General features: G+C 34.9%; 2 protein-coding genes across 3 annotated transcripts in view; both read left to right on the top strand.

Annotated features, from left to right (window-relative positions):
• Window positions 1–27,747, top strand: part of golim4a (golgi integral membrane protein 4a) — an 836,478-nt gene that overhangs the window by 693,689 nt on the left and 115,042 nt on the right. The window lies entirely within an intron of this gene.
• Window positions 16,430–27,747, top strand: part of LOC137488247 (uncharacterized) — a 75,349-nt gene continuing 64,031 nt past the window's right edge. Inside the window, exon 1 of the mRNA XM_087292963.1 lies at window positions 16,430–16,597. The gene's annotated coding sequence lies outside the window, so the exon portion shown is untranslated. The remainder of the gene's footprint in view (window positions 16,598–27,747) is intronic.

Raw genomic sequence — 27,747 nt, 5'->3', positions numbered from 1 at the left:
AGCATGAATTAACATGTTACTACCATGATTTTAGCATGAATTAGCATGTTGTTAGCATGATTTTAGCATGAATTAGCATGTTACTAGCATGATTATAGCATGAGTTAGCATGTTGTTAGCATGATTCTAGCATGATTTAGCATGTTGTTAGCACGATTCTAGCATGAATTAGCATGTTACTAGCATGATTCTAGCATGAATTAGCATGTTGTTAGCATAATTCTAGCATGAATTAGCATGTTTCTAGCATGAATTAGCATGTTGTTAGCACGATTCTAGCATGAATTAGCATGTTACTAGCACGATTCTAGCATGAATTAGCATGTTACTAGCATGATTCTAGCATGAATTAGCATGTTGTTAGCACGATTCTAGCATGAATTAGCATGTTACTAGCACGATTCTAGCATGAATTAGCATGTTGTTAGCACGATTCTAGCATGAATTAGCATGTTGTTAGCACGATTCTAGCATGAATTAGCATTTTACTAGCATGATTCTAGCATGAATTAGCATGTTACTAGCAAGATTCTAGCATGATTTAGCATGTTACTAGCATGATTCTAGCATAAATTAGCATGTTGTTAGCATGATTCTAGCATGATTTAGCATGTTACTAGCATGTTTCTAGCATGAATTAGCATGTTACTAGCACGATTCTAGCATGAATTAGCATGTTACTAGCATGATTCTAGCATGAATTAGCATGTTGTTAGCATGATTCTAGCATGAATTAGCATGTTACTAGCATGATTCTATTATAAATTAGCATGTTACTAGCATGATTCTAGCATGAATTAGCATGTTACTAGCATGATTCTAGCATGAATTAGCATGTTGTTAGCATGATTTTAGCATGAATTGGCATGTTACTAGCATGATTCTAGCATGAAATAGCATGTTGTTAGCATGATTCTAACATGAATTAGCATGTTACTAGCATGATTCTAGCATGAATTAGCATGTTGTTAGCATGATTCTAGCATGAATTAGCATGTGACTAGCATGATTCTAGCATGAATTAGCATGTTGTTAGCATGATTCTAGTATAAATTAGCATGTGACTAGCATGATTCTGGCATGAATTAGCATGTGACTAGCATGATTCTAGTGTGAATTAGCATGTAACTAGCATGTTTCTAGCATGAATTAGCAAATTGTTAACATGATGGATAGATGGATGGATAGATGATAGATAGATAGATAGATAGATAGATAGATAGATAGATAGATAGATAGATAGATAGATAGATAGATAGATAGATAGATAGATAGATAGATAGATAGACAGATAGACAGATAGATAGAGGTAGATAGATAGATAGATAGATAGATAGATAGATAGATAGATAGATAGATAGATAGATAGATAGATAGATAGATAGACATAGATAGATAGATAGATAGATAGATAGATAGATAGATAGATAGATAGATAGATAGAGGTAGATAGATAGATAGATAAATAGATAGATAGATAGATAGATAGATAGATAGATAGATAGATAGATAGATAGATAGACAGATAGAGGTAGATAGATAGATAGATAGATAGATAGATAGATAGATAGATAGATAGAGGTAGATAGATAGATAGATAGATAGATAGATAGATAGATAGATAGATAGATAGATAGATAGATAGATAGATAGATAGATAGATAGATAGATAGATAGATGGTGTAAGCATGAGTTAAACAAGCCAACCCCCGCTTCTCTACGTTGTTTTGATGCTGAGATATAGCTAGTGTTATATCGTTGCTAGGTTAGTCTGTTTTGTTGCTATGGAGTTGATTGACAGCTTAGACTGATGATGTATCAAAGCTTCTTGCCAGTATGAACAGTTAAAAACAACCCCCATGTCTCTATCATAATGCAGCATGACAATATCAGTCTGAACCTCTTTAATGGCAGTCTATGGGACAGTTGCTAGGGTGCAATATCTGGTTGTTAGGGCGTGGCTAGAAAGTTAAAAGGCCATCAGTGATTGGCTGCTGGCTAGACTGAGTTAAATGAGCTCAATCATTAGTCTGTAGGACAGTCTGATGCAGAGTTATGAGCTCACAAAGTTTGATCCAATGTAAAGTCAATGAGAGTCTTTTGCAATGGAAGTCTATGGGACGGTTTCTAGGGTCCAAAAGTGGTTGCTAGGGCGTGGCCAGAAAGTTTAAAGGTGATCAGTCATTGGCAGTTTGATAGTCTGAGTTAAATGAGCCCAGTTAGAAGTCTGTGTGACATTCTGATGCGGAGTTATGAGGTCACAAAGTTTGACCCAATGTTACGTCTATGGGATTTTTCCGACGGTCCCGGGACGTTTTTCGGGAAACCGAAAGTCGGATCAGTCGGAAAGGATATAGCAACTCGAGTCAGAATAGTTCGGAGGTCTGACCCGAGTTTGATGGTCATAGCTTGAAAGGTCTAGGTGGAGATAGAGTTTAATTTTTAGTCTCAGAAGAAGAATAATAATATTAACTAGATTCTTAAAGTTTGAGAACAAACTTTGAGGCTGGCTTGTGAAAGCCTGACGGTAATAGTTAATTTAGTTTAAACAGTTTTTAAAAGTATGAAAAGATAGATAGATAGATAGATAGATAGATAGATAGATAGATAGATAGATAGATAGATAGATAGATAGATAGATAGATTAGCATGGTATTAGCATGATTCTAACGTGAATTAGCATGTTGTTAGCATGATTCTAGCGTGAATTACCAAGTTGTTAGCATGATTTTAGCATGAATTAGCATGTTGTTAGCATGATTCTAGCATAAATTAGCATGTTGCTAGCACAATTATAGCATGAATTAGCATGTTGTTAGCATGATTCTAGCATGAATTGGCATGTTACTAGCATGATTCTAGCATGAATTAGCCTGTTACTAGCACGTTTCTAGCATGAATTAGCATGTTGTTAGCACGATTCTAGCATGAATTAGCATGTTGTTAGCACGATTCTAGCATGAATTACCATGTTACTAGCACGATTCTAGCATGAATTAGCATGTTACTAGCATGATTCTAGCATGAATTAGCATGTTGTTAGCACGATTATAGCATGAATTAGTATGTTACTAGCATGATTCTAGCATGAATTAGCATGTTACTAGCACGATTCTAGCATGAATTAGCATGTTGTTAGCACAATTCTAGCATGAATTAGCATGTTACTAGCATGATTCTAGCATGAATTAGCATGTTACTAGCATAATTTTAGCATTAATTAGCATGATTCTAGCATGAATTAGCATGTTGTTAGCATGATTCTAGCATGATTTAGCATGTTACTAGCATGATTCTAGCATGAATTAGCATGTTACTAGCATGATTCTAGCATGAATTAGCATGTAACTAGCATGATTCTAGCATAAATTAGCATGTTGTTAGCACGATTCTAGCATGAATTAGCATGTTACTAGCATGATTCTAGCATGAATTAGCATGTTACTAGCACGATTCTATCATGAATTAGCATGTTGTTAGCATGATTCTAGCATGAATTAGCATGTTACTAGCATGATTTTAGCATGAATTAGCATGTTGTTAGCATGATTCTAGCATGAATTAACATGTTACTAGCATGATTCTAGCATGAATTAGCATGTTGTTAGCATGATTCTAGCATGAATTAGCATGTTGTTAGCATGATTCTAGCATGAATTAGCATGTTACTAGCATGATTCTACCATGAATTAGCATGTAACTAGCATGATTCTAGCATGAATTAGCATGATAGATAGATAGATAGATAGATAGATAGATAGATAGATAGATAGAGGTAGATAGATAGATAGATAGATAGATAGATAGATAGATAGATAGATAGATAGATAGATAGATAGATAGATAGATAGATATAGGTAGATAGATCGATAGATAGATAGATAGATAGAGGTAGATAGATAGATGGATAGATAGATAGATAGATAGATAGATAGATAGATAGATAGATAGATAGATAGATAGATAGATAGATAGATAGATAGATAGATAGATAGATAGATGGTGTAAGAGCATGAGTCAAACAAGCCAACCCCCGCCTCTCTACGATGTTCTGATGCTGAGATATAGCTGGTGCCATATCGTTGCTAGGTTAGTCTGTTTTGTTGCTATGGAGTTGATTGACAGCTTAGACTGATGATGTATCAAAGCTTCTTGCCAGTATGAACAGTTAAAAACAACCCCCATGTCTCTATCACACTGCAGCATGACAATATCAGTCTGAACCTCTTTAATGGCAGTCTATGGGACAGTTGCTAGGGTGCAGTATCTAGTTGTTAGGGTGTGGCTAGAAAGTTAAAAGGCCATCGGTGATTGGCTGCTGGCTAGACTGAGTTAAATGAGCTCAGCCATTAGTCTGTAGGACAGTCTGATGCAGAGTTATGAGCTCACAAAGTTTGATCCCATGTAAAGTCAATGAGAGTATTTTGCAATGGAAGTCTATGGGACGGTTTCTAGGGTCCAAAAGTGGTTGCTAGGGCGTGGCCAGAAAGTTTAAAGGTGGTCAGTCATTGGCAGTTTGATAGTCTGAGTTAAATGAGCCCAGTTAGAAGTCTGTGTGATATTCTGATGCGGAGTTATGAGGTCACAAAGTTTGATCCAATGTTAAGTCTATGGGATTTTTCCGACGGTCCCGGGACGTTTTTCGGAAAACCAAAAGTCGGATCAGTCGGAAAAGATATAGCAACTCGAGTCAGAATAGTTCGGAGGTCTGACCCGAGTTTGATGGTCATAGCTTGAAAGGCCTAGGACGAGATAGAGTTTAATTTTTAGTCTCAGAAGAAGAATAATAATATTAATAATAATAAGTTTAATAGGATAACAGTAGTCTGGCTTGCTACACAAGCCAGCCTAATAATAAAAATAATAATAAGTTTAATAGGATAACAGTAGTCTGGCTTGCTACACAAGCCAGCCTAATAATAATAAGTTTAATAGGATAACAGTAGTCTGGCTTGCTACACAAGCCAGCCTAATAATAATATTAAGTTTAATAGGATAACAGTAGTCTGGCTTGCTACACAAGCCAGCCTAATAATAATAAGTTTAATAGGATAACAGTAGTCTGGCTTGCTACACAAGCCAGCCTAATAAGTTTAAATAGGATTTCAGTAGTCTGGCTTGCTACACAAGCCAGCCTAATAATAACACAATGAAATAATAATAATAATAATAATAAATAAGTAAAAAGATAAATAAACTAACTAATAAACAACAAACAAAAATAAACTAATAAACAAATATAAATAAATCAATAAATCAATAAATCAATAAATAAATAAACAAACATGATGCATAATAACATTTCTTTTTAAACTTCTTTAAAGAAGAAATAAAATAAAATAAAATCCCTAATATCTTAAGTGGCATGAGGCTAAGTACATCCGTTTTAATCTTTTTTGTTAATGTTTGTGTGAGAACCTTCCCTTTACCTTTAGGATAGGTGTTGCACAAAGTAAAGTCTAGATGTTCTCCTTCTGCTTTTATCTCATTGGAGCCGACAGTTTAATGTGCTGTTCGCCTCCTTCATTTGCCCTCTGATCCTCTAAGGGAATTTGGCACTTCGGGGTCGAGGCGGTGACAGGGTCTTACGCAGCACAATACTGCAACGGGATGGTCATTTACTGCAGCTTTAACATGGTCAGAGTGATTGTCGGTTCCAGTAACTCTCTGACACTGAGCTTCATGTGTCTCCGAGAAAGAAGTGTCTTTAGGTCATTGTTGAATGAAACTGGGAACAATTATTCAGATGTTTGTTCTGGCAGGCTGATAATAGAGTTTCCTCAGGGTCCTAAAAAGTCCAAAATATGAATGGCAGGCTTGAAAAATTGATCCAAAAAGAAAAATAATTGATTCATACCTCACTTGAGTTATTTATTTATTTATTTATTTATTTATTTATTTATTTATTTACTTATTTATTTATTTTTGAACACAAAAAGAAGATACTTTGAAAAATGGCTTCTAATGACTACAATAGTATTTTTTTCCTACTATGGAAGTCAATGGGTGCCAGCATCCAGCATTTTTCCAAATATGTACTTTTGTGTTTAACAGAAGAAAGAAACATAAATGTTTTTAAATGCATGAGGAGAAATAAATAACAATGTAATTTAAATGTTTGGGTGAACTATCCCTTTAAATAATTAGATGTATTGTATTCTTGGTCTTTAATAATAATGATAATAATAATAATTTACATTATTATTATTATTATCATTATTATTATTCTTATTATTATTATTATTATTATTATTATTAATAATAATAATAATCATAATAATAAAAAATAATAATAATAATTAATACAAATTTTCAATATTGTTTGTTTTGTTTTTTAATTCCTTTTTTGGTGGTTAAAATATAATGTTTATTTACTTATTTATTCATAACATGTTTGTTTGTTTGTTTGTTTTTTCAAAGTATGTTTTTTAAACTTATGCATACCTGTCAACAAATGAAAAGCAAATGAGAAGCGTCTTGAAGAGAAAGGAGCACGTCCAACCCAGTCTCATTCTGAAAACGTACCTCTATATACATTTCTGACGAGCCCCGAATACATCCCAGGAGCGTTTTTTCCACCAGAGGCCGCAGTGTACAATTTTTAGAGCTAAAATTTCTCTTGTGAGTGCTATTCACACCTGCTGTTCTTGCGTAAACCCACCAGAGACCAGTGTCGACTGACTGTTTGACTGACTGAATGACTGACTGACCGATCGACTGACCCACCCTCCTCTTTCCCTAAACCCAACCAATTGTATTGATTAACCCACCCACCCACTTCCCTAAGCCGAACCAACAATTTTCAAAAGCATTCCAGAAAAAGAAAAGCCCTCTCATGATTTTTACCATGTTTTCAGATTTTACTACATTCTCGCTCTGTTATTTACTTGTTTCTTTTTGCCTTTTGTTTTTGTTTTACCCGCTTTCTGGAACCGTTTTTCACTTAAAACTTGTCATTGTGGTCAACTCCTCTCTGCTTCTCAAGTTCGTAGACGTACATGGTGAGCTACTGGACAAACTGGTTACTACGGTGGCCGGGAAATGCAAAACAACATTACAATGTGTGAAACACTTTTACAAAGCTCGAGACAAATTTACATCTTGAAAAACATTTTTACCTTTCATCAGACACAATTACATAGTAAAAACAATTTTACCAAGGACGAAACAAACTTACATTTTAGAAAAATATTTACAAGACGCAAAACACTTTACCAGTCCCGAAACAAAATTTGCAATTGCAGGTACTGTACAGAAAGGGAATGTACCACACAACGGAAGTGACGTGTAATATACCACACACCGGGAGTGACCCGGAATGTAACACACACACCGGAAAATATCAGCTCATGTGGGGTTTTGACACAGGTTACCACGAGTCTACAACTATAAAAATCATGGTTTGCTCCGAGCTGGTTTCGAACCGGCGACCTTCCGCATGGGGATCGGTTGCTCTAACAAGGCGGCTAAAGACCATGGCCTCTAGCATTTGTCGCTAGAGCACCTTTAGAGGTCAGAGGAGTGGGGTTTACCTGCACAGCACCTACTAGCTGGCCTCCGTTACACTCACCCCCCTAAACCTCACTCACATCCGGGTCATAACACCAATGTAACTCCACCAGTCCTAACCCACCCAACCCGGGATCGAACAAGCGACCTTCCGCATGGGGGTCAGTTGCTCTAACAAGACGGCTAAAGACCATGGCCTCTAGCATTTGTCGCTAGAGCACCTTTAGAGGTCAGAGGAGTGGGTTTTACCTGCACAGCACCTACTAGCTGGCCTCCGTTACATATGCAGAAACATGTAAACAATTAAAGCACAGCACATGTTGACTAATAAAGATATCAAAACCGACCCCAACCTGTAGACCTGAGTAGCTCAGTTAGATAGGTCGATTTCTACTCACACAGAACCTTATGACTTGGGTTCGAATCCCGTTGATGTCAATTATAATTATTCTTTACATTAATTTTGATTATATACTGTTCTGCCACACAAATATTAAAATCATTAATGTTTACACTGACACCAAGTAATAAGAATCTCGGTATGGGCATGTTTTATTGCTGTGAAAAAGTGACGAATCTGCCAATCTGCAAAGTGAATAGTTTAAATAGTTTATATCAGTTAACACGGACACCAGTTAAACTGTAACACCGGCTTCATTCGGTTTACTGTTAAGAGTCCTCAAGCGGACATTTACACCGTGTAGACTGGACATCATGTCCATGATCACAGCGTACGAGTGGATCTCATTAAAATATTGAACACATTGATGCAGTATGTCTGGTGTTTCCGTCTGGTCCTTTATAAACTCCAAACACCGACCACATGTAAAGCAAAAACGCATTAGGCTGCTCATGTGTTTGCCACAAAACGGGCAAAACAACCCTCGACCCGCAGTCCATGTTCAGTCAACTTAAACTTTGTTTACAGAGACGTATATAGGGCTAGATTTTCAGATTGAGCCTATGTTGGGCATATCAGATGCTAGAGAACATTTGCTCGGTCAAGATTTGATGAGAAACTGAAGTATGAGGTGACGTGAACAAAAGCATTGATGCATTTATGCGGAAGTGACAAACTACAAGCTTTACATGTTTATCTTCGTTTTCATTCATTCATTCATTTTCTTGTTGGCTTAAGCCTAGTTCACACTACAGGATTTTAAATATCAGCAGATTGCTGTGCCGTTCACACTACATGACTTGACTTTGTGTCTTTTAATCTCTGTGGTGTTCACACTACGCAACACTCCGTGAACGATCCACAAGAGGGGGGTCACACACTACATGATCTGACAACAACTCATCCCCTTTCAGCTCATTCAAGCTACCAAACCACAGCCAACGAAATTTTGAGGGAGGAGTCGTCAGAAAAAGCTGAACACTATTGGCTGCTTGTGTGCTGATTACATCACTGACAGCGTTTCAAGCTTTGGAGAAAGCATTTAAAAACATCGACAAATCAGCTGATTTATCAGCGGATTAATCACTCATCTGCAAGGTTTGAGTGGATAGATACACAGAGAGTTTTTAATTTTTGTAATTTTATAACTCTTTGAAATAAAACTAACATATTTATAACACCCTGCCGTTTTCTAACTATTAGTGTATTTCTTTCTGACATTGTTATTTTTTTTTTATTACAAAACAGTAAAGAACTGAGCATTTCTGCCTTAAATTACCATATTGGTCAAAGTGACTGCATGCATGTCTGATACTTTTCACTGTGACTTTAAATATGTGTGCATTTTCTTGCCTAGCAACTTCCTGCTGACATAAACAAAACTTTCTGATGGCAAAAACATCAATTTACTTTAGATATCTTTAAAAACAGCATATTATGTGCTGTGAAATAGCTCCTGTTTGAAAGTGGAAATGAAAGCCAAGACCTTTAAGTGTTTTAGTATCTTAACTACATATTTATAGGCTGTATTACCAAAAAAAAGATTATATTTTTAGGGTAATGGTGTCATTAAATATGATGCGAGACATTCAAAGCTTAATTTTAATATCTCAATAATAGCTTTGAATGTAAATATGTTCTGACAATATGGCGTTTTATATAAGAACCGTCAGAATGAGCAGTATGGTAATTCTAATAGTTACAGAATTCTAGTTCCACTGTTAATATATCCTACTCTCATGTCTGTGCTAATGCAGAATGAAGCGAGTGCGTTGATGCCCATTCTGACCAATCACAGATGTTTCTGCTGAGCTCCTGAACACACAGGCACGCGGCTCATGCTGATATGCTCTCTCATTGGCTGCTGCTCGCCACTACATCTGACCACACGTGGGGTTGAGTCGGCCGACTGCTCTGGATTATTTAGCATGCTGAATGTTGGATTTCCATCTGCGAGGTGTCGGCGACGCGTCAGCGAACCTTGTTGATGCGTTGTTCAGTAGTTCACACATAAAGAGCGGCGAGCGCCGAGCACCCGCAGATTTCTTCACGATCACAGCCCGATCTGTCAGCGAGCTCGTTAACTTCCAAATCGGGCTCAAATCAGGCTTAAAATCCTTTAGTGTGAACTAGGCATTAGTCCCTTTATTAATCTGGGGTCGCCACAGCGGAATGAACCGCCAACTTATCCAGCAAGTTTTTACGCAGCGGATGCCCTTCCAGCCGCAACCCATTTCTGGGAAACATCCACACTTACATTCACACACACACTCATACACTACAGACAATTTAGCCTACCCAATTCACCTGTTCCGCATGTCTTTGGACTGTGGGGGAAACCGGAGCACCCAGAGGAAACCCACACGAAGGCAGGGAGAACATGCAAACTCCATACAGAAACGCCAACTGAGCCGAGGTTCGAACCAGCGACCCAGCAACCTTCTTGCTGTGAGGCGACAGCACTACCTACTGCGCCACTGCCTCGCCTTATCTTCGTTTTATATCTTCTAAATGCTAATTTTGTCACTGTTTTGAAGCACACAGACATCCATACATCTAACAGACTGAAACTAACATCTAACTCTTGCTTATCTTAATTGAACAGTTTTGCAGGGTCACCTGAGGCAGAATGTCCCATCATTGTAACCCAGTGCTGCTCTTTATAATCACTGCTATTAGACCCTGAAAGTGTTTATGGGGGTCTTCAATGTGTGTTTTACACTGCTGATGGCAGTCGCTGTTCAGACAGTAAGACGTTTCCCTGACTTTACAAGAACTGAAGCTCAGCAGTGTGTGTGTGTTGTAGTGCAGACTCTCTGTAAAAAGATTTCTGTCTGTGGGTGTGCATGAAATAATCCATTAACACACTCGTGATTTTACAGGATGACGACTTCCGGATTTTACTGCAGCTCATTTTATCAGCCATCAAGAGAAGCAACGTGCCTTAAAATGTGTTCTTTAAACTTGCCTGATGTTAAAGACAACATGAAATGCAGTCGCAATCCATTATATCTTTAATAACGTTACACTTGTTCAATGTTAAACAGAATGGATTGTAAAATTGGAGAGTGTAAAGTCAGATCTGAATGTGAGGGGAACATGACTTTTTTTTAAACATCCCACTTTTAAAGCTGCCATGAAATCAAAACGGACAGTCCTTATATTTTATTACGTACTATTAATGACTTGTTCTTGAACATCTTTTATTATTATTATTATTTTATTATTATTATTATTATTATTATTAATGTGCTATTGTTTTTTTAATCAAAATAACTTACCTCCCCCTCAACAAAATTACTTCCCTCCCCCTCTTTCTTAAGACTGCTGCCCCCGCGACCCAGAAAAAAAGTGGTTTAAAATGATTGAATAAATAATAACAACAATAATAATAATAATAATAATAATAATAATAATTATTATTATTATTATTATTATTATTATTATTATTATTATTATTATTATTTTATTATGTATTTCTTGAATATTTATTTATCATAAATAGTATTGTTATATTAGTCGATTGATTAATTGATTGATTATTATTATTATTATGTGCTATTGTTATCTTTAATCAAAATACCTTCCCTCCCCCCCTCCCATTTCAACATCATCTCTTCTGTGATTGATTGTTTACTAGCATGAAGGCGGGGTCAACCTGTCAATCACAGGAGATTCAATCGAGCCAACTCACGCTTCCTGCCAGAGCTGATATACAGCCACATCGCACTGTTACTCGTGTGGTATTGCTCATATATTTTATTCAGAGCTTTCAAAAGATTTCCTGGTATTAATTGCATTTCGAAACAAGTACCGATTTACTCTTCAGTAGAGTTATCAATATGATTTTAGCTGCTTGGCGATTAATAAAATGTGAGTGAATGTCTACCAGCTCTTTGAGAGTCAGAAAACATATAAAGGCAGAACTAAAGCTGCTGACTGACTGACAAAGATTTGACTTTTGATTTCTTCTTCCCACATTACACCGCCAGGCAATCAGAAAACCACATCTGCACAAATCATGTTGTGAAAGACAGATTTCTTTCAGCACAACATCATGTTTTTAGATTACCTCTGATGGCTGGCTTATTCTGCAGAAACGCACTGTAACTCTCCCCATTTCCCACTACTGCGATTTTAGAGGAGAATATCACTCTGAAAGTCTTTTAGTTTCACGAGAGGAAGCGGATGTGCAGAAATGCTCAAAATTGGAAGATAAAACTGCTCAGTGATAGATTTTATTTCTCTGTCTCTCTTTTTACAAAGCAGGTTTTTTTTCCATGGGTTTTAAATATAGTCCATTGCAGAAATACAAATTTCATTTAATTATTTTCATACCAGGCGAACTTAGCAATTTATTATTCTAGAAAATGACAATATTGAACAAAGAAATGGGCAAAATATTGTATTGGTTTTCAAAGCGTGAATAAATCTGGAAACAATCTGGTGCAGTGGGTAGCACGATCATCTCAAAGCAGGAAGGTCTGGGTGCTCTGTTTTCCCCCACCGTCTAAAAACATGCGCTATAGGTGAATTGGGTAAACAAAATTGTTCGTACTGTATGTGTGTGAACGAAAGCGTATGGGTGTTTCCCAGTCATGGGTTGCAGCTGGAAGGGCATCCGCTGTGTGAAACATATGCTGAATAAGTTGGCGGTTCATTCCACTGTGGTAAACCCAGATTAATAAAGGGACTGTGCCAAATAGAAAATGAATGAATGAATGAATGAATGAATTGATGTAAATAATATGATAGTGTTATCTGAAATGGTTAAAAAAATAATGTGCTTGTAAAATCAAATATCTCTCTCTATCTCTCTCGGATGTTTAATTCAAATGAGCTTTATTGGCATGACTTGCACAGAATTGCCAAAACATTGTCTAAGCAATTATATAATACATAAAAACAAAAAAGAATGAATCTGTTAAAATAGTTAAGGAAACAATAGATGCAAATAAATAAACAAATAAATAATAAGTAATTAAACAAATAAATAAATATTGAAAAAATACAACTATTAATAATCTGGGTGAAGCCTCAGGTAAGACCTGGGATACGTTGGAGGTACTATGTCTCTCGTCTGGCCTGAGAACTGGAAGCTGGAGGACGTGCCTGGGGTTCTCTCTTAAGACTGCTGCTCCTGCGACCCAGAAAAAAAGTGGTTTAAAATGATTGAATAAATCATAACAACAATAATAATAATAATGATAATAATAATGATAATAATAATAATAATAATTATTAATAATAATAATTATTAATAATTTTATTGTGTATTTCTTAAATATTTATTTATCATAAATAGTATTGTTATATTAGTTGATTGATTGATTGATTGATTGATTGATTGATTGATTGATTGATTGATTGATTGATTGATTGATTGATTGAACAAAATGTAATATAAGCAATTTTTTGGTTCCTACTTGTCATTTGATCCAATTTTTTTTATTAAAAATAATTTTTCACATTAAATTAATTTTTTTGTTAATTTTCCATGTTAGATTGTTGTTATATTTTCTGACTGATTTTATGATGCCATTATGACTTTTCAAAGTTGATATAATTTTTCATCATAAGTAGTAATATATTTTTCGAAAGTAGTAACATAAGTAGTAACATAACATGTAACACAACTTTTTTCTGCAAATTTTATCAACTAAATGGACATTTTCCTTCTGATGCACATTTCCCGGCTCTATAAAACCATGGAAATGCATTCCTGAAGTGGAGAATGAATGGATTATTTCTGGAAATTGTCACTTTGGCCATATCATTGTCTAGATTGTTGAAGATTTCTTTTTAATCATTTAGAAGCTGGAGATGTTGGATTGCTGTTTTTTTTCACCTCCTGTCAGGCTGATGAATGATTGGATGATTGATTCTCCATCTCGGACACACAGCTGATTACATATGCATACATGCGTACACACACACACACACACACACACACACACACACACACACACACACACACACACACACACACACACACACACACACACACACACACACACACACCACCTGAACACTGTAATCAGACACAATCACACACTGTCATGGCAGATTTATTAAATCAGAATGTGCTTAACAACTGCTGATTGAAAATGAAGGGGAAAGAAAATAAAAGCTGATCAGCAGTGAAATTTTAAAGATAGACACTGATCATCATATCGTCAGTGGTTCTCTGATCATTTCTTTTTAGCTTGGTGGAACAACACAACAATACATCTGACTTATTTTTTACACAAAAATAGTACATTTTATAAATGTTTTTAAATGTCCTTGAAAATGTTCAACTTCTTTTCTTTTCTTTTAACCAAAAAAATAAAAATTAAATTAAATTTCACCTCAAAATAATAGACGACAACTTTATTTACTGAATGAATATGCTCCAAAATAAATTAATTATTAACTCATGCTGTTCCAAACTCCTTTTGATGAAAATGTATATTAACTTTGCAAAAAGTGATAATAGCATCATGAAAACTGTCAGCCACCAAAAGTTCTAGAATTTGTGCTTTTAATTATTTTACATAATTTTTACAAACTTGGGAGGAAAGGATGGAGGAAGCCCATGAACGCAAGCTCAAGAAATATCAAGATATCATACTTGAGAGCCAGGAGAATGGTTGGAGGGCCTGGAATTTAGTATAGGTTAGTTGTAGGGGGTTTGGGGGGCAGTCACTTTGGAGAACCCTTGGACTGCTGGGAATTAAAGGAATTGCCAGGAAACGGCTAGTAGGCAAAGTCACTGAAGAGGCAAAAGCAACATCTTGCTGGATTTGGCTACAAAGGTAGGAAGCTGGATCTGCTGTCGAGCCCTCCCGAGGTGTCATGGGCTTAAATCGGTGAAAAAACAAGGAAAGGGGGTTTTCATCTGATGACCGGTTGTATCCACCAACTCTCATTTAGAATGTATCCCTAACTCCCATCATATTTAGCATATTTAAATTAAGTTTAAATATTTCTAAAAATACAAATAAGTAATGAGATCAAATGTCACTAATAATGTCCTAATATTACATTTTGTTCAAACATCAATTAATTAATCAATCAATCAATCGTTAAAAAAAAAAACAAAAAAAAAACATATATATATATATATATATATATATATATATATATATATATATATATATATATATATATATATATATATATATATATATATATATATATAATAAAACACTTAAATAAAATTAAATGAAGCAAAATAAGTTTGGGATTAAACACATGCTGTCCTATAATACATTTTAATAATAGAATTAAAAAAGTAAAAATACAATACATCCAAGTAAATGAAATAATACAATAAAGTAAATAAAGAAAAACAAATAAAATTAAATACAACAAAATAAGTATGAGATCAAATGACAAACGTGAAACAAATGTCCTAATATTACATTCTGTTCATTCAATAAACCAACCAACCAATCAACCAACCAACCACACCAATTAACCAACCACACCAACCAACCAACCAACCAACCAACCAACCAACCAACCAACCAACCAACCAACCAACCAACCAACACACCAACCGATCAATGGATCAATCAACCAGTAAATAACCCCCCAATGTTCATCCACAAAACAAAATAAATTTATGGAATTAAAATACTCAAAAATAAAATGCAGGAAATAACAATAAGGGGATGAAAAATAAACTAGAAATGTGAGCAGAACTTGTCTTTATCACTTTCTCTCTTATTCTTCTATTGTCTATTATCATGCGCTCTACTTTCCAACAGTCGGCCATCATAACTGGATTGTCACAGTATTGTCACAGAGGATGAAGAGGGCTGAAATAACACAAACAAACAAGCAAACAAACAAACCGACGGACGCACCAGCAAAATGTACAATGAGCAATCAATGGCTGGAGAGTCAGCATGTAATGTGAATTAAAAGCTTGACTTAATCCGGCATTCTGCACAGGAGAACAAGAGAAACACAGGAAAGTCCCGTCTGGAAAAAGCTGATTAAACAAAGTTGGAAACTGAAGAGGTTTGCAAAAAGAAAGAGAGAAAAAAAAGGGATAGTTCACCCAATAATAAAAATCTACTCACTATTTACTTAGCCTCGAGTGGTTTACAAATCTTTTGTGAGTTTCTTTATTCTGATAAACACAATAGAAGGTATTTTGCAGAAAGCTGAAAACCTGTAAGCTGTTACATAAAAGGAAAAACAAATAATGTGAAAGACAGTTGGTGCCAGCTACCAACATTCTTCGAAATATCTTCTTTTGTTTTCAACAGAATAAAAAAACTCATGAAAGTTTGAAGCAAGTAAAGGGTGAGTTAATGATGATAGAATTGTAATAATTGTGTGAACTACCACTGTTTATATACTGTAAGATGTCAAATAAATCTCATCTGAACATGTCAGCTCACTTCAGCTCAAAATATCCCACAGAATTAAAAAATATATATTTTTGAAATCTAATTTGCTCATATTTAGATACCAAAATACAAATATGTGCATGTTCCTTTAAATGCAAATGAGCTGCTGCTTTCCAGAAGAAGGCGGAGCCTATACGCACCTATTCTGATGCTCAAAACAAGCTGATGTTTTGAAGCTAAAATGTCAGAAAAACAAGTAATGGATTAAAGCTTTTCATGGTCAAACCAGAGGAAGAGAGGAAGAGTTTACAACTTCTAGACTGAAGCTGGATGTTTCTGAACGGTCAGTAGAGACTTTCATGTAGCTGTTGTGGAGTAAAGTTGATTGAACTTGTGATTAGCATGAGCTAGCCCTAACGTCACTACTTTGTTTTCTTGAAGTAAAGTTGGTTTTATATTACACACTGACTTTTTCCTTAATAATATAGTTTCAGTATTATTTTGAAATTTTAAACAATCATATTAGCAGCCAAAGACTATCAAAATACAACGTTGTTCACAGTCAATTAACTGGTGCTTATGTTGTTTTGAAGTCAAACTTTAATGCGATTTCAGACCTAATGTTCAAAGTAGTGTGGTAAACATTGTAGAGACCGTTAAATGAACAAATGTGCAAATATAAAGCCAACTTTACCTCAATATCTGTTCTTATGTGTGTTTATGAATTTTGCTGATGGTGACTGAGCATTTTCAGGCCAGGGAAAGTGCAGAAGATAATGTTAACTTTAGCCATATTAGTCGTACAGCATGTTAACAAGAACATAAAAAAAAAGATATTTGGAAATATGTATTAAAAAAATGTTTTGGACATGGAAAAAATATGGGACATTCTACCAGAAACGTACATTATCTGTCCCTGAAATAAAAAATAAATAAATACAGTAAATAAATAGTATTTAACATTTTTTTTATGGACTTATTGTTGATTTCTGTGAGTTGTTCTATAACGGAATGTCATTCATTTGGTTCAGATTTATTACATATATTTTTTTTTATTAAAAACAAATTTGCAAATCCTGTTATTGTCCTTGTCCTTAGCACAACTGAAGCTAGAGCTTTAATAGTCTTGTCATGCTAAAAACTGTTATTTAAAGAAAAAAATTATTGAAATAACAAGTTTAAGTTGTTATCAATAGATTAAAAACATGAGATTATAAATACATTTTACAAAATAAATGCTACAAATATATAATACAGATACATCTACAATTTTCATCATGTTTCTATCAGTTCTGTCTAGGCGTGGGATGATAACCGTTTTCAAGGTGTACCGCATTTTGGAAAAGTTCATTTGTTAAAACCGCCAAAATTTTCTGCGATACCGTTCCTAAGGTACTGTTTGTGTAAGCTTTTTTATTTATGTTTATTTATTTATTTATTGATTTAGTTAGTTTTTTTAGGACAACAGTATCTCCAGCTGAAAACATATCCAAAGATGCTGTTTTAAATTGTAAAAAAATCAGTTTTTAAAACAAAAGCAGAAGTCAATGATTTATGTGAATTATTTAGCCTGACATGTTTACTGCTCCAAAATATTATAAATGTTGTTCAAAATAAAACATATTGTGTTCAGTGGGGAAAATGCTATTATTTTTTACCCAGACATTAAAAAAAAAACTTATTTTAAAGCGGTAATCACAAAACTGTCATACCATGAAATCGTGATATTTTTATCCAAGGTTATCATATTGTTAGAATCTTATACCGGCACATGCCTAGTCCTGTCACATTTGCATTCGATTTAACATAAAATTGGTGCAATACACCTATGGCTCTGAGGTGATATCATTTGATGGAGGAGAAGCTGACAGTGATCAAGGATGCGTTCTATAATCAAATTGTATGATTTTATGCATGTTTTTATATGATTTTTTTGAGGACGGCAAGCTTAAAGATTAGGCCGTCACATTTTTTATAAGTGAAAATGTACATTTCTGGTGAAATGTCCCATATAGAAATGACCCTTGTTGGTAAACTCGGGTGTTAAATATATTTTGCCTAAATATATAGTTCAGTAGACTAATTAGTATGGTTTGCTCTTGTGCTCTTGATGCTTAATTCTCTGCCTGCAACCTTAGATTGATCTTTTAGGTAGCTAATTTAAAGAAGTTGTTAACCGCACTCATTTAAATATTTAAATTTTAATGATTGTTAAAATTCTTCAAAAAACAAAACCACAATTGTTTTGAATGTGTTGATCTGAAACGGTTGTTGTTTTGTTTCCTGAAGAATGTAACATATATACTTATTTATATATTAAATTGAGTGGGTATTTTGAAATAAGGGCACATATAGTGACATTCAGCACATTTACTTAAAAGTGAAATTCACCCACAGTTTCTTACTTTCAATGGTTCATCCAAAATCAGAAGATTAGTGTAGTTTTCAGGCTCAGACATTGTAAATCTCCAGCTGCTGTAAGTTAGAGAGTAAACAGAAATGGCAACTGCACAGATTAATTGGTGATTAGTAAGGGATAAAGTACATCCAGGTGGTTGTTATCGCAGAATAAAGCCTGACAGGCTTATCACCAGCCCGATGTGAAACAAAGCATTGTTGTGTAAGACTGAAGAACATTATTCTGCAAAAACAACCACCTGGATGTACTTTATCCCCTTTATTACATATCTACTTGACACAAAATGTAAAAATTAGACACAAAACTTTGCTCTGAGCTGAGTTTATTAATTCTTTTATAAAGGGCAAAGCTGACAGAAACCAAAATGGCTGATTACGCAGCTCCATTACTGATGTATTATTCAGTCACAAGATAGTGCCAAACAGCGGCACAACAGACAAGCATATAAATATTGATGTGAATTTATTTACTGACGGTCATAAATAATTATTTTAAAGTATCCGTTTAAGCAGTGCAAGATGGAATCTGCTGACATGTATTGCTATTTCTGTGTAGAATTTTGTAAAAAATATCTGTGGATTTATGCGGAATGATTTTGGGAGTATTGTAACTAAAAGCCTAATAAATGAAATTAAAAATAATACCTTTTTAACTTCCATTTAATGTTTACAATGCAAATCCAGTTACATACACATATTTGCTAAACAAAGCAAGTCTCATATAATCTACTTAAAGACAGAAAATATTACTAAATAATTGGAAGTTGTGATATTGGACATAAATTGCGATATTGGACATAAATTGGACATAGCGATTTTTCATTTTTCTGCGATAATTTCACCAAATGATTGAGTAACACTATTTGGAAAGAATCTATAGTCGCATTTTACTTTAAGGTTCAATTCTCACTAGCAAATAATATGACTTTTGCATCAGTAAACTCCTAATTTGCTCCTTATTATTATATATTAAGGTAGTTTAGGTATTGCATTAGGGAAAAAGAATAAGATCATGCAGAATATGTATAGCTCTCAGTATAATTGAGAACATCCCATTTTGAAACTAAATATTTTGATCCATTTCTCATTGAATGTATTTTGGTGTATTTAAACAAAACAGATTTAATAAACAGATATATTTATTAAAATAATATTTTAGTCCTCAAACATATTTAGAAATTGAAAGATAATACAATTAAATTCAAGCAAAATATTGCAAATTTCAACTAAAGTTGACTTTTTTTTTGCTTTTCTTGATTTTTCCTCTTTTTTTAAAATGTGTATTTAACATTTTTATTTTTTTATATGTGTATTTATATTTAATTTTTATTTAATATTTTATTTTTATTTAATATATTTGTACTAGTTTTTGAACTGTTATCGTAAATTATTTTATTAAATAAGATTTGGCGTCCGTACTGACTAATCTAATGTATATGCACAAATATAATATTGTATAGCTTCCTCTTAAAGAAAATATGAATTAAGATAGATTTGCGAGGGGTGTACTTATATATGCTGAGCACTGTAGATAAGAACTAAGCAGCCAATATCTCAATAACATGCATGTTAATAAGCACCTAGTTAATAGTGATAATTGCTCCCTAACGTGTTATCAAATGTGTTAATTTTGATTGATTTCAGATGATTCTGCAGGCCAGTGAATAATACATAAAATGTAATAATCTACAATAATAGATGAACGCAATGAAGCAAAGATAAAAGTTAAACAAGCAGTGCATGCTTTATTGTTTTGTATATTTAAAAGCAAAGTGAACTCAACATCATTCATATCTTGCGATGTGACTATTGCGGATGCACACATTGTGATATTGATGCTGAAACGATATATTGTGCAGCCTTATAACAATTTATATTGTAAATAAATCATATGAACATTTTTACATTAGCCAAAATATTACTGAAATGTATTTAAAAACTAAATAAATATAAATTTACACACATTTGCACAAGTAGATAAATAGACTCAATGATTGGTTTAAAATCTTTAGATTTCTGTGTGCACAGATTCCGTGTGGGGCTACAGTCTCATGCAAAAATTTGGGCACCCTTCTGAGGCCACATAATAATGTGCTCTTTCTTTACAAGAGAAGATCCCAGTGAGATGCCATTCGGTTAGAGAAAACTAAATAATGTCATGTTTTCCAGACAGAGATACAGTTGAAGTCAGAATTATTAGCCCCCTTTTGATTTTTATATTATTTTTTTTATATTTCCCAAATTATTTTTAACAGAGCAATGAAATTTTCACAGTATGTCTGATAATATTTTTTCTTCTGGAGAAAGTCTTATTTGTTTTATTTCGGCTAGAATAAAAGCAGTTATTAATTTTTAAAAAACATTTTTGGGACAAAATTATAAGCCCCTTTGCGCTAATTTGTTTTTCGATAATCTACAGAACAAACCATCATTATACAATAACTTGACTAACTACACTAACCTGCCTAGTTCACCTTATTAACCTAGTTAAGCCTTTAAATGTCACTTTAAGCTGTATAGAAGTGTCTTGAAAAATATCTAGTCAAATATTATTTACTGTCATCATGGAAAAGATAAAATAAATCAGTTATTAGAAATAAGTTTTTAAAACGAATATGCTTAGAAATGTGCTGAAACAATCTTCCCAGAACAGAACAGAAATTGGGAAAAAAAAATAAACAGGGGCGCTAATAATTCAGGGGGGCTAATAATTCTGACTTCAACTGTACGTATAGTATAGCAGTATTGTGTAAAATTAAACTAAAATTGAAAAATAGGCTATGCAAAAGTTTGGGCACCCTCTCTTTTGTGTGGATTTCAAAACCATAGTCACTTAATGCTAAATGATTACAACACAAAATGATTTGCGTGACTCAGTAAACCTTAACAATCCTAACACAGCTACAAACAATCATGAAAAAGGAGATTTAAGATAGCTGATTGTTAGTAATGCTTCTTATTGCGAAACAGAAAGTAACAACATGGGAACCTCAAAAGAACTTCCTAATTACCTAAAAACTAGGATAATTCACCAACATGAATTAGAAGAAGGATGCAAAAAGGTTTCACAAAGGTTTAAAGTCTCTATCTCCACAGTCAGAAATATAGTAAGTAAATGGAAGGCCACAGGAACAGTTCTTGTTTATTTATTTATTTATTTATCAGGATCCCCATTAGCCACTACCAAGGTAGTGGCTATTCTTCCTGGGGTCCATCGAACATAACACAAAATTACATTAATACACAACAACAAAGACTAATAAAAACATTAAAATACAAAATTCATACATAACATCCAAATCAACAATCCACTTAATATTGTTCCATTAAATATTTTTTAAATGATTTTTTAAACCTCCTTTTACTTGTTACAAAGCATGTAATGTCTGATGGCAATTCATTCCATATTTTCATTCCTCTATACATCACGGTACGTTGCTTTGCATTAGTTTTTGAAATGGGAAGCAAAAAATTTCCTTTTAATGCATGCCTGGTGTTAAAATGATGACCAACATTACTATACCAAAGTTGACTGTACAATACACTTGGAACTTTTAACACAGAAATATTTCTTATAAAACACAGCAGAGAAACAATTACCCTATCCTTCACCAATAACCAACCTAAAGTTTTATGCATTTTCATAATATTAACTCTTCTATTGCAGTGTAAAATGAGTTGTGCCGCTCTATTCTGGACTAACTGTAATTTATCTAAGTCTTTACTTGATGCACTCGACCATTTAACTGTGGTTTTCATTTAAATTGAAAGTTTGATCCAAACACAATACTTTTGGTTTTTGTTAAATTTATAATCATCTTATTATTCTGTACCCACTTTACCACTAATTGTAACTCCTCATCTAAATCAGCAGATAATTTTTCTATCGATGGCGCTGGTAAATATAATGTTGTATCATCTGCGTACATAACTGCCCTTGCTTGCTTTAAAACCAGAGGAAGATCATTGGTAAAAATAGAAAATAACAATGGTCCTAAACAACTTCCTTGAGGCACACCACATTGCAACTCTTTCACCTCCGAATAACTTCCATTATAGAATACACATTGCCTCCTACTAGTCAGATAACTTTTAAACCAACGCACAGTTTGATAAGTAAATTTACTTGTGAAGGAAAGATGTGCTAGAACAAGAAAAATATCTGAAAGGCAAAGTCAAAGAATGGTTAGAGTGGTCATTTACAAACAGCAGACCACCTCTAAAGAGCTCCAGGAACATCTTGCTGCTATAATGTCATTGTACATTGGCTGTTTCAGCTGTTGTTTTCTGGGTATGTTGTGACTGACCAATCTCAGAATCAAAAATCAAGAGCAGTGGCGTAGCGGACGGGCCCGCAGGGCACGCACTGCAGGGGGGCCCCGCGTGATTAGGGGGCCGCACGTCGATTATTTTCAATAATTGAAAATCCGGCAACCGCAATAATCAAACTCTTGGGAACAACTGTGGTCGGAACCAAAGTTCACAGGTCGGTGTTCTCTAAACTCCTCTCAAGCGGTGGACTACTTCATTCTGATTGCTTGCCGCCGAACCGCGTCATAGCTCATACCATAAAGTTGACTTGATTTCAACTCTCCTTGACGCCCACACAGGAGAAGATGCGCTGCGCTGTTCCTCGCCACCGGTTTTTCTTGAAAATGAATGACTTATGGCTACTTTGACGCTCTCGCCGCTTTCGGTTTATGATCACTCCTCAGTTTGTGAAGGCTTCCCCGCGTAGTCGATCCACAACCCGCCCTCTTTCCCGCTCCTCAGTTTGTGATCGCTCCTGTTTGTGATCGCTCCCTAGTTTGTGATCGCTCCTCAGTTTGTGATCGCTCCCTAGTTTGTGATCGCTCCCTAGTTTGTGATCGCTCCTCAGTTTGTGATCGCTCCCTAGTTTGTGATCACTCCTCAGTTTGTGAAGGCTTCCCCGCGTAGTCGCTCCACACCCTGCCCCCTGTCCCGCTCCTCAGTTTGTGATCTATCCTCAGTTTATGATCGCTCCCTAGTTTGTGATCGCTTCTCAGTTTGTGATCGCTCCTCAGTTTGTGATCGCTCCCTAGTTTGTGATCGCTCCTCAGTTTGTGAAGGCTTCCCCGCATAGTCGCTCCACACCCTGCCCCCTGTCCCGCTCCTCAGTTTGTGATCGATCCTCAGTTTATGATCGCTCCCTAGTTTGTGATCGCTCCCTAGTTTGTGATCGCTCCTCAGTTTGTGATCGCTCCCTAGTTTGTGATCGCTCCTCAGTTTGTGAAGGCTTCCCCGCGTAGTCGCTCCACACCCTGCCCCCTTTCCCGCTCCTCAGTTTGTGATCGCTCCTCAGTTTGTGAAGGGTTCCCCGCATTGTCACCCACCTTTTATGATCGCTTCCCCACTAAAACCTGAACTACCCTGATCCAGTTACTACGACCATTTATGTGAAGCTGCTTTGACACAATCTACATTGTAAAAGCGCTATACAAATAAAGCTGAATTGAATTGAATTGAACTTTTAAAGTAACTAATAGGCTTTTACATGTAGTGAAATGCATGATGGGTGAAGTGACAGATGTGCGCCTGACACACACATTTGACATTGACAATATTAGCATGTCGGGTCCTGTGAAGCATGACTGACACTGGGAATCAGACACACATCTTCATGTCTCCAGATCTCATTACACTCTATTAAAGTGAAGCCATTCGGTCAAATAAATGAATGGACGACTAAAGACAGCAAACAAACACATCGCAGGGAAATAAATTAATGAAGAGGTTTTAATGAAGATGTGAGGTTCGTCTTCTGCTGTAATTACCGAGCATCACTTTTTCCTCCTTGCCAATTTAAAGCATTAGAGACACAATTCCCATGTTTTTGTTGCAAGTGCTATATTAAATATGGTTGATAAATTATTAACCTAGCATGAGAAGTATGCCTAAAATAATAATTTTGACCGGTCATGCTTCAGACGTTCTGACCTTCTTGAAAATCACACGAAGATGATGTAATATTTCACTACTCTTTTGAAATACTGTTGCATTAATTTGTAATAAAGTGCTTTTGATTAGACATTAAATGTCCAGAATGCATTTTAATATGTTTTTGTTAAGGTTTATTTAATGATTGTTGATCTAAAATTGTGCAATCACATGTCAGAATTTTAGACTCTAATTAAATTATATTAATCTTCCAGAATTCTGTTTATTTACGGTTGAGAATTGCATTATGGGCTGTTGAAATCTGCTCTGTCGACTTTTGATGTTGAAAATTCAACTCTACAGTTTAACAAAGTGACTTTTAGTGGCATTTTAGTTTGGAAAAATGTAATGCATAATAATATTTCACTTTTGTTTAACAGTTTAAAAAAAATAGAAGAATAGAATAGAAAAATAGAGGCTTTTGATGCACCTCACTTCACCTTAAATGTTAAAAGTTTTTTTTTTCGTTTATTTTGTAGATAACTGACCAGCAAAAATACATTAATTGAGAAATAAATTTTAAAAATAAGATGTGCCATTATTAGTAACTTTAGGTGTTTTCTAAAACAAAATCTGTCAGTGTTATTTTCATTCTCTCATCTTTAGCGCTTCACATTTTCACGGTTGTAGCTCCTGTCACCAAAGGTAGAAGGCATTGACTGAGTGATTGACAGCTGATATTAACCAATCATTTGCGTTTAGTTCTAGAGCAGTGGACCAATAAGAAGAGAACTAAGGTGGGGCAAGCATTGCATGGCTTTTTTTTTTTTACTTCATCAAGTTCACATAACAACTGTTTATCTGTTCCTGAGTGCTGCGTTTGCCGTTTTTAGGTGAAAAGATGGATTCTGCATAAATGTTTCCTAAATTCACGCACGAAGAGGATTTTTGAAGTGAAAACAGTGAAAATGCATGCAATCGCCCAAATGCTTCCAAATATATTTTAAGGTTGCATAAATAAAATTTCGGGCGCATATGCGACCAAAACAGTCGAGCACTAGCATCTTTACTTGTTATTATTTCCTCATAATAATAATAATAATAAAATAAGGAAGTTATCATCAATCACAACACAAATTACAATGAACTCCAAACAAAGTCTCCTCCACCAGCTGTGGGAAAAGCCATTATAACGACACAGATCACTGCCTATTCATGCCAGAGTCACGCGGAAAAAAAAAAAAAAAAGTGATTGACAGGTGGTTATTTGCGTGTACAGGGTTCAACGTTAAGGATTTTTTCTACTGGTCCGATCGGGCAAGTGGTTTAGATTTTTACTTGCCCTGCCAAAATTTTCACTGGCCCCACCAAGAAAAAAGGGAAGTTAACAGCTATTTTTTAGCCACATATTTTAAATAATGTGTCAAAAAAAAAAAAAATCTGTGAATCTAGAATTTCAATACTTTAAAAAAATTGTAAATGAAAGTGTTATGCAAACAAAAAGAGCAATATGGAAAATGTGGAGGTATTTTTTTGCGGTTTGAAATTATTTAACAAAAGGTGGCTGACTTGTCAAACTGACATCCAACTCGCTCACTTAATTTTTATTTTGTTGTGTTGTTCCCATGTAAATGTCTACTGTTAGAAACAGACATTTTCTTTTAGCCTCATAATTTGATGTAGATGCCATGTTGCTGTATGTACGCTTTACTGTTTGTTACCAGGTTACAAAAAAATTAGCATGGTCAAATCAATCAGATAAGAGGAACCGGAAAATAATATGTTGTTTACGACATTACAGATAATGTAGTGTGTAAAGACTTAAAAGCACAAACTTAAAATGGACGCAATTGACAAATAGTCACAGACAAGTTAAATGTTATTGACAAGACAGCACTGTCCCAATCGGGCCAGTAATGATGCGGTCTACTGTCCCAAGTGTCTCTCATGCTTGCCCCGGGCCACCGGGCAGTCCTTATTGTTGAGCCCTGGTGTAACTTTTATAGTTTGGCTATGGGTAAAAGCAAAGACTATGGGGGTCAGGTAGTGAAAACGGTAGGCTACAATTAATAAATTCATTATGAATTAATTGATATTTAACAATGACCCAGTACCCCCAACCCCCCACCCACCCACCCCGCGACGACGATGCTACCGTCCATCGTGTTGCAAAATTGGTCAACATCACCCAACCCTACTTCACTTAAAATATTCTTGTTTATTTTGTAGATAACTGAACAACAAAATTATTTTAAGACAACCAACAATTTACACCAAATGAAATTCATTTCAAAAAGGTCATTTTTCAGACAAAAAAATAATTGTTCAGACATGCTTTCAGTTTCTCTGTCTTACTCGTGGCGAGTTTAGGTGACGTATTATTAAGTAAAACTGGCTTTAGACGGCTAAGTTGAGTCTGCTTCGAACCTGTCGGAAATCATCAGGCTTTGCTAAATTGCCGGTAAATTATTTTACCAACGATTAGGGTCAATAGTTGTAGCCTATTACAGATTTTAAAGAAAATCTTAATATTAAAAACGGAAACATAAGCTGGACTACAACAGATCATATCAATGTCATAAAGAATGCTTAAATAATGTAGCGTAGTTTACAGCAAGCATCATGTTTTTAGTTAGATTGTGTAGTCTGTCATACAGTAGGCCTAGGTGTGTTATTTTAGCCTGATCTCAAGAGAAAACGTAAGTATTTTATATTTTGGCAGTTTAGTGGCTAATTCGTATGAATTCGTACGAGTTCAGTCGTACGAAATGGTACGATTTTAAAAAGGAGGCATGGCACCAAACCCCACCCCTAAACCCAACCGTCATTGGGGGATATGCAAATCGTACTAAAATGTACGAATTAGATCGTATGAATTTGTACGAATTAGCCACTAAATGAAAAAGTTACGAATTGCCGTGAGATTGTGTTGGTTATTTTTACTAAAGAAGATATATTTTTTGAGTTCATCACCAGAACTATAGAAACTGTATTATGTTATTAAAAAAAGGCACATTATCGGGATCTGATCTGTATCGGTCGATACTCAGAATTTTGGTATCGATATCGGATCGGTTCCAAAAAATAATGGTATTGATGCATGCCTATTAGTGAGTTGTTCTTTTAAAGAGAGTGTGGTGCGGTAGTCATAGCGAAATCATAATCTCAGGAACTAAA

This window comes from Danio rerio, chromosome 18, assembly GCF_052040795.2.
Source record: "Danio rerio strain M-AB ecotype USA chromosome 18, GRCz13ab, whole genome shotgun sequence".
NCBI lineage: Eukaryota > Metazoa > Chordata > Actinopteri > Cypriniformes > Danionidae > Danio > Danio rerio.
Note: the sequence above shows the minus strand (reverse complement) of the source record. Positions and strands in the feature narration are given on the sequence as shown.